The sequence below is a fragment of the Parambassis ranga genome, chromosome 5, assembly GCF_900634625.1.
Source record: "Parambassis ranga chromosome 5, fParRan2.1, whole genome shotgun sequence".
Taxonomy (NCBI): Eukaryota; Metazoa; Chordata; class Actinopteri; family Ambassidae; genus Parambassis; species Parambassis ranga.
Window position 1 is genome coordinate 3,557,516 of NC_041026.1, and position 12,385 is coordinate 3,569,900.

The 12,385-nt window shown below is 44.2% G+C and overlaps 2 long non-coding RNA genes across 2 annotated transcripts; one reads left to right on the forward strand and one right to left on the reverse strand.

Annotated features, from left to right (window-relative positions):
- The first annotated feature begins 310 nt into the window (after positions 1-310).
- Positions 311-1,562, forward strand: LOC114435392 (uncharacterized). The gene is made up of 3 exons (XR_003670591.1): positions 311-444; positions 902-1,307; positions 1,473-1,562. It is a non-coding gene; the product is annotated as an uncharacterized LOC114435392 (long non-coding RNA).
- A 7,644-nt stretch (positions 1,563-9,206) lies between these two features.
- LOC114435389 (uncharacterized) lies at positions 9,207-9,693 on the reverse strand. The gene is made up of 3 exons (XR_003670588.1): positions 9,617-9,693; positions 9,475-9,535; positions 9,207-9,409 (listed from the first exon to the last, which is right to left on the reverse strand). It is a non-coding gene; the product is annotated as an uncharacterized LOC114435389 (long non-coding RNA).
- Between the last annotated feature and the right edge of the window lie 2,692 nt (positions 9,694-12,385).

Below are 12,385 nucleotides of genomic sequence, written 5' to 3' on the forward strand. Positions count from 1 at the left end.
AGAGGAGCTGGAGGAAGTGTCTGGTGAGAGGGAAGTCTGGGTGTCCCTGCTTAGACTGCTGCCCCCGCGACCCGGTCCCGGATAAGCGGTAGAAGATGGATGGATGGATGGATGGACATTTAGAGTCTGTAAACAGTGAACAGTGTTCACAGCAGACACACACACACTTTGTGTTCAGATTCTCATACAGAAACTGCTGCAGCTTCCTGATTTTGTGAAATACTCTTCACAACCTTATTAAAATAATATTCTATGTTGGTCCAGTTTGAAGCCCCGCCCACATACAAAGATCAGCCAATCAGAGGAGAGGAGGCAGGATGCTGCTGATAGAGGATGGAAACTGTTCTCCTTTAGTCTGCTGCTCTTTGTGTGACTTTCATTGTGCAGGTTTTGTGTCTGTGTTGATGATCAGAGTGCTGTCAGTCAGATGTACAGAGACACAAGGTAAGAATGTACAGAATTAGTTTAGCAGCACAAACAAACACATGTTGATGGAACAAAGACATGACAGGAGGGACAACTATGGGCCCACCAAGAGACACATGTGAACAGATTCTGTGTGAAGCTCACATACAGATGGAGACTAGTTGGACAGAAAAGATTTTTAATTTTTTGAATGTTTTCTACTCTGCAGCCTGACATTATTTCTGCTGTTTCTCATGGACTCACTGTGTAGTTGTAGCAGCCTCGGTCATTGACACATCTGTCCCTCACTGTCACACTAAGTTCAGACTGAATGTGTCCTTCAGCGCCACCTGCTGACACAGGTGTGTGTGTGCAGCAGTGCAGACTGTAAAAGCTAACAGAGTGTGACTGTGAGTTTCAGTCAGACTGTAGATTGATGTTGTTGTAGCCGTACTGACTGAACCTGATGACTCTTCACCTCTGTGTCCTCTCACAGAGAGAAGATGATCCTGCTGCTCCTCATCCTCACCTCCTCAGCAGCAGCATTCCAAGTGAATGTGACACAGACGTTCTATCAGGCAGAGGAGAACCACAACATCACACTGGAGTGGACGTTCACCACAGACACTCAGACTAAGACTGAGAACATGTCTATCGGCTGTCACCATATGGCAATGGAAACACTTCAACTCTGTATTCTGTCTTTAAAGGAGTTGAGCTCTCAGAGTCTGTGGATGAAGGTTTTTCAGGAAGAGTCCAGAGTGACAGAGACCTCAGAGAAGGACGAATCAGACTTCATCTGTCCAGACTCAGGACTAAAGACTCTGGTTGGTATTCGTGTGCAGTGTGGACAGATATTCAAACTGATTACCACTTAGCCTCCTGTGACCTCACAGTCTCTGGTGAGTAAGTTAAAGCTGCTGTCTGCTGAGAACTGTCTGATTTCTGTTCTTCTAACTGTAACATATAATATTCTGTACAGACAGACAGCATCAGGTTCAATTCAAACAGTCCACATGTTCATTTAAACATCAACAAGTCTCAACTCACATTTTTGTCTTTTACAGCAGCTGCTGCTCAGACACACACTGACAGACCAGCTCTGAGTCCAACAGCAGACACAGGAGGACAAGCAGGACTCAGCATTGGCCTGATAGCAGCAGCAGCAGCAGTAGCAGCTGTCCTGATTGGCTAAGATCAGTCTGACAGAATGAGTAGGACTGAGTCTCTGTGGCTGTGTGAGGTCTCTGTGTGTTCACCTTCACCTGTGTTGTTTCCCACTGTGATGCTGTCTACTCTTATTGTAAACAATCAGTCAAACATTGGTCCTCTGGTGGAGCTTCCTTCAGCCCAGTAGGGGGCAGTAGAGGAACTATAATGTTTCTCTGCGCCTCATGCTGTTTAGTCTGTAGTTTACTGTCTTCCATGAGTTTATTCTTTTTCAATAAGACATAATCAATCATCACTTTCTGAGTTTGTGTGTTGAATCTTGGAATATCAGTGTGCATCAACAGGAGTGAAATTTATGATTAACTTAACATGATTCAGCTGATAAAGTTAAATTTAATCAATAACATCCGATCATAAGATATTGATATCAGTGCAGTTTACAGTGTTTTCATCGTTTTCATACAAGTGTTTTCCATCATAGTTTCAGGCTACATGCAGGCGAGCTGTTTAACAGTCATGCTTTTGTATTTCTTCTACGATGAATTTAACCAGACGAAGCAGGACATGATGTTTGCAGATGGAGATGTTTCCTGTAAATGTGAGGGTCAAATAAAGCTGATTCAAACAAAGTGTGGTGCACTGTGCTGTGTGAGCCGCCTGGAAGCCTCTTTGGGTGATTGACAGCACATTTTATGATCGATATTTAAGTTATCCAATCATTTCTGCACCTCATCATGAGCTGCAGGGTCAGCTTCCGGTATGAAGCATGCCCCGCCCACCTGCATCATATGCGCTTGTGTTTATTATTTTACTTTTAATGGTGATAATTGACAAACTATATTCACTTTGATCTCACAACAAACATATAAACAGCATCCTCAGAGGTGATTGGTGTTTGATGGAGTGACGTCACTTTTCCTCAGAGCATGCACATCGGTTCTGATACAAAGTGCCGTTATGGACCTTCATACACTTTACTTCATAATCTCGTTTTAAAGAATTATTGTCAAGACATCAGCGAAAGTTTAGAACAGAGCCGCCATTTTGGTGCAGTTTAAAGTCCAGAGACACGAGGTGAGACAGCGTGTGTTGTTGTCAATGTGTTTGTTAGTGATGAAGAACAGCTGTGACAAAGATGATGTGATAAAGGTCCTCCAGTGAGGACACTGATGGTCCATCCTTTTCTGGTTATTTTCTGTATTTTTGAAGTCTATGGGGACACCTATTGGAGAAGAGAGTAACTACAGCCATGTTCAGCTCACAGCAGGTGCACAGTGGATCCTGCTGGACGGATGAGATGATGCTCACAGGTCTGTGCACATACTTGCATTAGGCTCAGATTAACTGCAGGACTTATCAGCTGCTGTGAAGCTGAATCTTAATGGTGGATCCACAGCCTGGACTCTAGGGGTCAGGAGAAGAACTTTAAAGTCTGTGATGGGTTCAACAGGGAGCCAATGGAGAGAAATATGATGTCTTTGTAGTACCACTTTGGACCACTAGAGGGTGGAGTGAACCATTGTTGTACTAACCAGAGACTGAATAAAGGCTGAACCCTGTGCAGGTTGTCTCTGCTGGGTGCAGGGACCAGGCCTCTGTTCCTCCACCCTGCACGCTCTGTTAACATGAACCCAGTGAAAGTATTGATTTATGTGATGGCTGATCAGTGTATGTAACACACACACACACACACACACACTGCAGCTTGAAGTTAATATATCACAAAGCTGAATGCACCCTCCTCTCTTTAGTTTCACTTTTAGGTAAATAATCTCACCTCCACCCTTTGTAGAGTTTAAAGAGGCTCCACTTCCTGGAGAACAGCATTCCTGCTGTTGTTGTTGACAGCTTCACAGGTGCAGTCAGAGCTTACAAGGTTTGCTGCGAACTCACATTTAAACATGTAAGTGTCTGAACTCCTCTGATGACTGATAATCCTGTTTATTCCATGACAGTATGAAACTATTCTCATGTTTAGAAGGTGTTTAGACTTTGACCTGCTGAGCTCTCATGTCTGAAAGATGATAAATAACACTGAGAATTAACTCGAGTACGTTGTTCAATAAAACCTTACTGTCACAGGGAGAAGATGATCCACGTCCTTTTCCTGTTGTTCAGCCTGACCTTGGACTGTGAGTCGTCATGTTCAGTTTACAGTGATGCTGCTTTGACTTTAAAGAGAATGTGAAAGTAAATTATTGGTACAACTTTTTAGACTAAATTTGATGTGAGGTTGTGTTTCTGTTTGTCTAAAGCTCTTCATCCAGATAAACATGTAGCCTTTAGGAATTCAGAGAGTCCTGCTCTACTCATTGTCTGTCTCTGTCCTTCACAGGGACGTCTGCTGTCAAAGTACAGACCGTCTATCAGGCAGAGGAGGACGACAGCATCACCATCACATGGGACAATCCGGTCCACACAGACCTGTCTCCCATTAACATGATCTGCTGGTTTTTCTCAGACCCTGTGAAGGTTTTATATGAGATGATAAACGGTGTGGAGGTTCCAGAGTCTCAGCACCAGCAGTTTGCAGGACGGGCTCAGATGGACAGAGACGCTCTCAGAGTAGGACGAGTCCGACTCCACCTGTCCAGACTCAGGACTGAAGACTCTGGAAACTACAGGTGTGACATGGCTAATTATAACCACACCATGGGGAGGTGGGCAGTCCTGGACTCTGGTAGGTTCATCAGACCTTTAAACAGCGTGACTGAGCTGTGTTAGTGTTATTACAGTGTTATTACACTAACACTGATGTCTTCCACAGTCCACATGGTCCTGAATGTGAAGCAGGTCTCTCTGTCTCTCACCAAACCAGGACAGACAGGTACTGGTAATTATAATGTGACCAGACAGCTTTTCAAAATAAAACCACTGATCCACCAATTGTGTTCATACAGGTGCAGCACAACCAGAGGAAAGTCCTTCATCTGACATAACACTGGACAAAGTTGTAGCGGTCCTGGCAGCAGCTACAATGATTGGAGCTGTGGTCTGTATTATTTTTCAACAGAGAAGGAACAGAGGTATGTTTCCAGTGTGTATCATGTGTGTTTGTATAACCAGTTGTGTTGTTGACATTTATGTTTGTGTCACAGTGAATCTTGCAGAACTTGACCAGCAGAGACGTCATGTCTTGAACCTCCTGTTATACATCATGTCCAGGGAGGGTGAGGAGACATCAGAGTCCTGAACTCCAGCATCTGAACATTTACCGTCTACAACAGCAGTGTGTCAGTGTGTCTGTGTCCCAAAATGACTTCCACATGACACAGACATCACTGTCTGTGAACTGAAGGCTTCAGACCAGGACTCGTTTCCATGGTAACCGAGAAAATGGCAGAGAAGCTTGTTGCAGATGGGACCACATGGGCCCATCGAGTGAGAGGGAGTGGACACGGCAGATTTCATTTTGGTACTACACTGATATGATCCATATTTATTGATACTGATAGTCCAAAGGGTTAAACCCCTGCAGCACTACGGCCTGTCAGAGTTTACTCACCGAACAAGCTGCTGGTTCATGTCAGCACATTGTGAGGTGAAGTGACATAAAGTTTACTCATGTTTCCTCCAGTGGCCGGAGCACTTACAGGTTAGGAAGCTTGTTGTGAATGCAGTGATTTGCAGTGTTGGAGGAAGTACTGAAGCTTGGTACTTAAAATAATCAAAGAAATCATCTCAACTGAAAATGGACCATGTGTAGTTAATGTACATGTTGAGTCCAGAAGCAGCTATGGACAGGTCTGTGTGTCATGGGGCAGGCTGTGGGCATCAAGTGAACAGAGAGGCTGCTGATAACAAACAGGCATTCAGCATGTTTACTGTGTCAGTGTTCCTGCTGTAGATTCATGTGATGATTCATGTTCATCAGACATTCATGGATGGACCTGTGTTAGCAGACAGCAGCTAACTAGTTAGCTCACTGAGCCAGAGCACCGGCATCATGACTGAGGCTCATTATAGAAACACAGCTGGCAGCGTGACACACCCTCCATGCAGAGTCTGACCTCACATCAGTCCAGCTCTGTGTTCATCACATGGAACAAGGAACTACAGACACTGTAGAAATGTAGTGGAGGAGAAAGTACAGGTAACAGCTGCAACATGGAGTCAGAGGAGAAAGTATGCACTATTATTTTTACTTAAATACAGTAACAAGTACAAATACTTAGTTACTTTCCAGCGCTGGTCATTTGTTTTTATCATGTGGTTTAACTGAGCCTCTACACACTATGATATAAAAGAGATAAACACATTATGTAAAGCAGTTATGTAAATATATAGTTTTTAAATAAGTATTTTATTTTTTGCAAAAAGTACAAATATATGTGTCTATTTGTGTGTTTTAAGTTTTTTAAAGTGCCTCTTAAACTTAAGATAAATAAACATTTTTTCACACTTTTCCAAACGTTTCAGACATTTTGTCCAAAGAAAGGATCAAATCTTGTGTTGCAGTTCAAGCGTTGCTTTTGCTTTCATACTTTCATGTTTGCCTCTGCGGTGTTGATCTGATCGTATCACAGCAACTATCAGGTTTGTCTGCTTATTTGCATGTCAGCGCTGCTGCTAAGCTGTGCAGTCAGGACGGTGTCACACTCTCTCTACATTGTCTCATGTCCGTCCATCCCTTCATGCATCAAGCTGTCTGTCTGAAGCCGTTTGTCTCCACGGGCCGAGAGTGAGCTCTGTACATACACAACATGATTATTGTACCTGCAGTGGAGCTGTCACAGGAACAAACCAGTTTACGGCCGCTTTCATGATGACAGAGCTGCGTCGTTATGACAACCAGCGGAAGCTCCAGTAAGGTAATGTTGTGATTAAACTGCTTAAATACAGTCAGCAAATTGCTGCATGTTCAGCTGGTTAAATGGTTATTATCACTGTGATCTTTTACTGATACATGATGCCAAACAAATGAAATGAGCGAGGAGTCCACACTTTTAATGCACTCAGTCATGTACTTGGAACTTCTGGCAGCCATGCTGAACACAGAGAGCACAGCTGTTACCATGGAGACGTACTGGAGGGGATGCAGAAGGGGTTAAACGATGGGCCGGAGCTGTTCTAGGATGATGATGATGATGATGATGATGAGTGAACTGTAACACCGTAAGTCAATAATGTACAGTGCTTTGGGATAAAATGTGATAAAATAGATCCTCTGCTGCCCCCTACTGGTCTGAGGAGGATTTACAGGAAACAACAACAACGCTGAAACTGAATGATCTGAGACAGAAATCAATGGATCCTCAGAACTGAAACATGGGTGGCCCCTCCAGCAGAAGGAGGGGAATATTTCTCACAATATAACTAATTGCAATTACTGTTATTTTGTAATTACATTGTGTAACTGCACTACTTGTAATTAGTTACTCCCCAACACTGTGAGCATGTACAGTAAGTATGAAGGAATGACAGGACTCACGTGTCCCAGGAATGGGTGGACCACAGATCAAGTTCCCCAATCCATTATTTATTTTCTTTCGGGATGTTTCGTTAACAATTCCCTAATTCTTCACTAATTTTAGAGCTTTTTTAAATTGGTCCCCCATGAGACCTTTCTTTTTTTGATTGATGAGACACTATAGGGAGAAAATAAAACAAGTTTGACGTGTATTGTTGTACAGGTAAAATATGCTGCTAGTGATGGTGTTACCAAAATGAATGTTGGTGTTCTAGGGGTTAATTCACACTCTTTCGGATTAAATGGATGCTGTGGTTAAACTTTGAGGTTTCTAACATCGCTCTTCCTTTTCAACGTTTACAGCTCTATCTTTATCTATTTAAAGTTGGGAGTAAAACCGTTTGGTGTTTGGATTCATACGTTGCCAGCCCACTAGTAAGTGTGTGCACCTACCAGCCACGTCTCCTCTGTATGAATGTATGAACTCTGTCAGGTAATCAGGTTGAGCCAGGGCTTTTATTTTGGTATTTTATTGCTTTGCCTTAGTTCCTACTTTACTTCCTGTCTCATTTTTGAAATCACTGAACCTCCTCTTGTTTCAGGTGTCTTGACTTCCCCTTCCTCGTGTGCTCCCTCCCCCTCCTGGTGATTACCTGCTCCTCCCTAATGTGTCTCACCTGTGCCCCTTTGTCTGCCCTACTCCCTGTGTATTTAGTGTGTGTTCCCCTTTCACTAGGTGCCAGTTTGTTTGGTATGTTAGTGAGTCTTCGTCTCGTCTCTCATGCCTTGCTAGCCCAAAGCTTTCAGCCTCGTTCTCTGGTAATGATTCATGTGCATCGTGCCCTGCTCTAGTTTTTGTGATTTTTGATTAGCCTGCTTTCTCAGACCAAGCCTGGTTCTTGCTCCCACAACTTGTGGTGATCTTTTGTTAATTGACTCTGGTACTGTCCTTGTCAGCATTATTAAAGACTGTTGTTATTTTTTAACTGCTCTGTGCCTGAGCATTTGTGTCCGAATCCACAACAACCCCCTGACAAACTCAGCTCCCTCGGCTCTGTCGTTATGTGATTCTTTCTGTATTTTACTCTCTAGAATTTTCATGCTCTGGTCAATTGTGCTACAGTACAATCTTTAACAGTATCTCATCATCATGCAGCTACTCAGGTCGGTACATCACTTCAGGCATCTGTACAGCTCTGACTGATCTGTTGATTATGATATAAGAGTTATTGAATGTAACCCTTCACTTCACAGGTGCTTTGTATGGATATAATTATGGGAAAATAATTCCAGAAACCTGCACCTCTGTAAGCTCTTCTGCTACTGGACGGCTCCATGTCTCGTCCTCCTGCAGTCCTGGGGAGTCTTGCATAGGCAACAACATGTAAATATTTTACATCCTTATCCTCAGAGGAAGGATCTGTGATCAAACAGAGAGTTGATATGGTTAAAGTTTATGTTATCACACAATGAAGTCCTCAGTCTGTGTTTCAGTCTAGAGAGCCCCCTGGTGGCCCTCAGCAGCAGCTGCTGATGTTGTTGGTGGTTGTTTCTGTCCCTCTCTGCCTCCATCAGCTGTGGGTTTGATGCCGTCTGCACTGTGACCGGCCCCACTGTCAACGACTTTCACGGCCAGGTGAACTCTGTAAAGGACCGCTGTGCGTACTCTCTGGTGTCCGTCACAAACCTCATGGTGCTGGCGACCTTCCAGGAGTGGCGTCGTAAAGATGTGAGCTTTGTGGACAGCAGGACGCTGAAGTCCTCCTGAAGTCCTCCGCTGTGACCTCATCAGGAGCTCAGTGTCCCCCTGACTGCTGCTGGATGACTGGGCTGCACTCTGTCTGTGTGAACAAGTTGTTGCGGCCAGTGGATGGCCCTTTGTTTGGAGGAGGTTTGTGACTCGCAAATAAAAAAAGGCACTCGCGGAGAGCTTGTTTCCTCTTTCTCTTTTATTAATGTTACGTGGCTATGAGACCAGCTGAAGAAATTATGAGAAGGTGGGTCTAATCAAATCAATTTATTAATGCAATCAAACAAAATAAATTTGCCCACCTCCACTACCCCACTTCCAAAGAACGGCCGCCCGGAATGAAAGAAAAGTCCACCCCACACTTTATGAACACTGCAACTGTGATTCCACTACACACGTGAGTATTTAGACACTGCAACCGTGTTTCACTGCACACGCCTGGCAGGTCGTATGGAAGTAGGGTAGGTACGGATTAAGGGGAAAACAAAAAAACGAAATAACAATAAACAAATTAATAAAAAAAAAGAAAGAAAGAAAAACTAGTCCGCCCCAAAGGCACCTCCCAGTTCTTTTGTGCCACACACCGGCTCACTTGCCGGGCGGACTAGACAAAGAAAAGAAACCGACAATTTGCATGCTATGGCAAGAGCAGCGATGCCCATCAACCCGACGCTCTGCAACAAAACAAATACTTTCTTTTAAAACCGCTTTACACTTTATTAAATCATGCTTAAAATACCTGGCATCTGCGTGACCAAACTACTTGTGAATACCGTCTACTTCTTTGCCTGAACATCCATCTGTAATGCATAAAACAAAGTCAATCAACCACCCGTCAAATACTTTAAAACAAAAAGGTAGGCTACAGCCAACCCGCATACCTGTATGGCCTCCCTGCACGCCAGTGTGGAGCAAGGTGTGCACCTGCCTTACTCCACCGGGCAGAACCAAACCCCAACACCTTTGTTCCCCCCTACAAGGAGCCCTATATATGCGGGTCGACTTACCCTCCCCTTTTTCCCGACCTGAGGCACATAGCACCCGCTACATTAACAAAAAGTGGTTTTGTCCGTAGTTGTCCTTCAAAAAAAAATTAAATCAAATTGCGGTAACAAAACCGTATCTCTCCTCCTCCTGACTTCCTTCTCCTACACACACCTTGCCCCACCTGTCTGCAGGTGTTTTAGAGCTAATTGCCAGGGAGGAACGATCCATTCAGTCTACACAATATGTAAATTTTATCTATAAAAATAATTCAAATCATAATCTAATCAGTAGCAACATAAATTCTGATTGTAAACATATTTAAATAAATTCAAAATTAATCTGGCTCCAACACAAGTCCTGACCTTGTGTTGTGTGTCGCCCCCTAGCTGTGAGATGCACAACAACAATGCTGAGAGTTCCATCAACGTCTGTCTCCCTCCCCTTCTTGTTGTTTTTCTGATCTCTATAGGTTGGCCAGTAGCCTTATAAAGTAAAACCCAGTTTAGGGGAGATCTCTGGCTGGTACGGAGCTGGCAGAAGTGTGTAATTCTATAAAACAGGCGTCAGAGCCCTCCTGACATGATAAAGATACCAAAAAGAATGTGTTGTTGTTGTTTTCCTTTGTGCTTCTGGACAACCCAGAGCTCTGTTAGTGTGACCTAGAATTTTCCTTATTGTTCAATAAATTGTAAACTTCAGACCAGAATATATCCGCTTCTTCCTCATTATCAAAAGAACTCAGGGAGGTGACCAGAAGAAATTTAGAGAGGTCATCCTCGACAGAGGAGAGGCAACTTGGCGGAGGCCAACAGGATGCTGTACCCAGTCCAAACATGAGTCACCCTCTGTTGGCATCAGAAGTGATCATAGGCTCCATCATGTTCTCCATGATCTGGTTTAACCACGTCTTCATCAACCACAGAATGTCGCTGATCAGGTCGAATGCTTCAAAGATGAATGTTGGCGTCCTGCTCAGCATGTGAATGAAACAAAGACTGCTGAAGTTAACTCTTAATTGCTCACAGTCACGCAGGAGCTGTGTATTCTGAACATACCGTCAAACCCACAGAGAAAAATAGCCTGACAAACCTGCTGGAAGAAGCTGAATTCATGCTGTTACAGCTGCCAACAGGTGCAGCAGTGGCATTGATTAGAGGGAGGGAGGACTCCATCAGGTGACTGCTCCGCCTCCCTGATCCTTCATCTTCATCACCCTCCATCAGAGCTGCAGAGGTGAGTCCACACACACACACACACACACACACAGAAAGTGTCTGAGTTCAGAGGAAACAGATCAGATGTCAGTGTAAGTGAATAAAGGAGCGGGGGCGCAGTGGCGCAGTGGGATAGCAGGGTTGTCCAATAATCGGAAGGTTGGTGGTTCAATCCCAACTCCTCCCTAGTCACTGTTGTGTGTTCTTGGGCAAGACACTGCTTGTGCAGCAGCCGTAACGAATTTCCCTCTGGGATTAATACAGTATCTAAAATAAAAAAAAAAATAAAAATTTCCACAAAGTGTTTGTGTGACCACCTGCGTCTGTTCCACAGTATTGACTGTACAGGTCTCATCACTGTGTCCTTTAAAGAGCTCAGACTGTTGGTCCTTTCCTCCTGAATGAATCTCTGCTGACTCTGTGAAGACGTTGTCACAGTCACATGCTGATGCTCTGTCCAATCAAACATGTACAACTGTCTGTCTTCCAACCCGCTGTCATCCAACATGCTCCGCCCCCTGCTCTACCTGTCTGCGCTCGGCCTGAAGATCAGCATCTTACACACACTTACCTGCTGGCAGGTAAGCACACACACGGCAGCCATTTTGAAGTGAAGGGGGACAATTTCAGTGAGGACAATGTAACAGACATGCACAGACTTTCTGCCATCTTTGTTTCTGACAGGAAGTGATGATGTCATATGAAAGGTCTCTGTTGATTGGTGGACAAACGCTGTTTGATTCCTTCATGAGTGTCAATGTGCAGCTTTCCCTGCTATCCAACCAGCTCACAGACTGCAGCTCAGTCCTCTCATGTGTCTCCATGTCTTCAGGTGCTGCTACAGTCACATTTACTGGTTCTACAAAGTTTGACATCAGCTCATGTTCCATCAGGTACTATGGACAGGCGTATGTCAGAGTCTATGTGAGTAGTCCTGATGCTGAGAATGTCTCTGAGTGTGTCCAGCTGCTGAGTGTCCACCTGTGGTAGAGCTGATGTGTGCAGACTGAGTGTCAGCATGCATGCAGCTCAGGTCTCCGTTCAGTCATGTGTTCATCATCAGGTCCTCAGTGCTCAGAGGTTTGTCAGAGCGCTGCAGCTGATCGCCCTCTCCCACAGCAGAGCACTGATTCTTCACTGTGTGATGCAGCTCGGTGCCTGCAGGCAGTGTTCATTTTGTCAACGAAAACTTGACGACATGTTATTCCGTGACTAATTTGTGACGAGAACGTAAATTTAAGAAGCACTGACAACGCAAATTAAAAAGAAATCTCTGCTCATTGTGAACCAGTTTTGTGGACTTGAGTCACATGACTCGAGACTCGAGTCCAACTCCAGTTGCTAATTTGATGACTTGTGACTTTACTTGATAATATGTAAAAAGACTTGCAACTCAACATTGACTTGAACGTCAGTGACTTGTGACTTCACTTGGGCTTGAGCCTTATG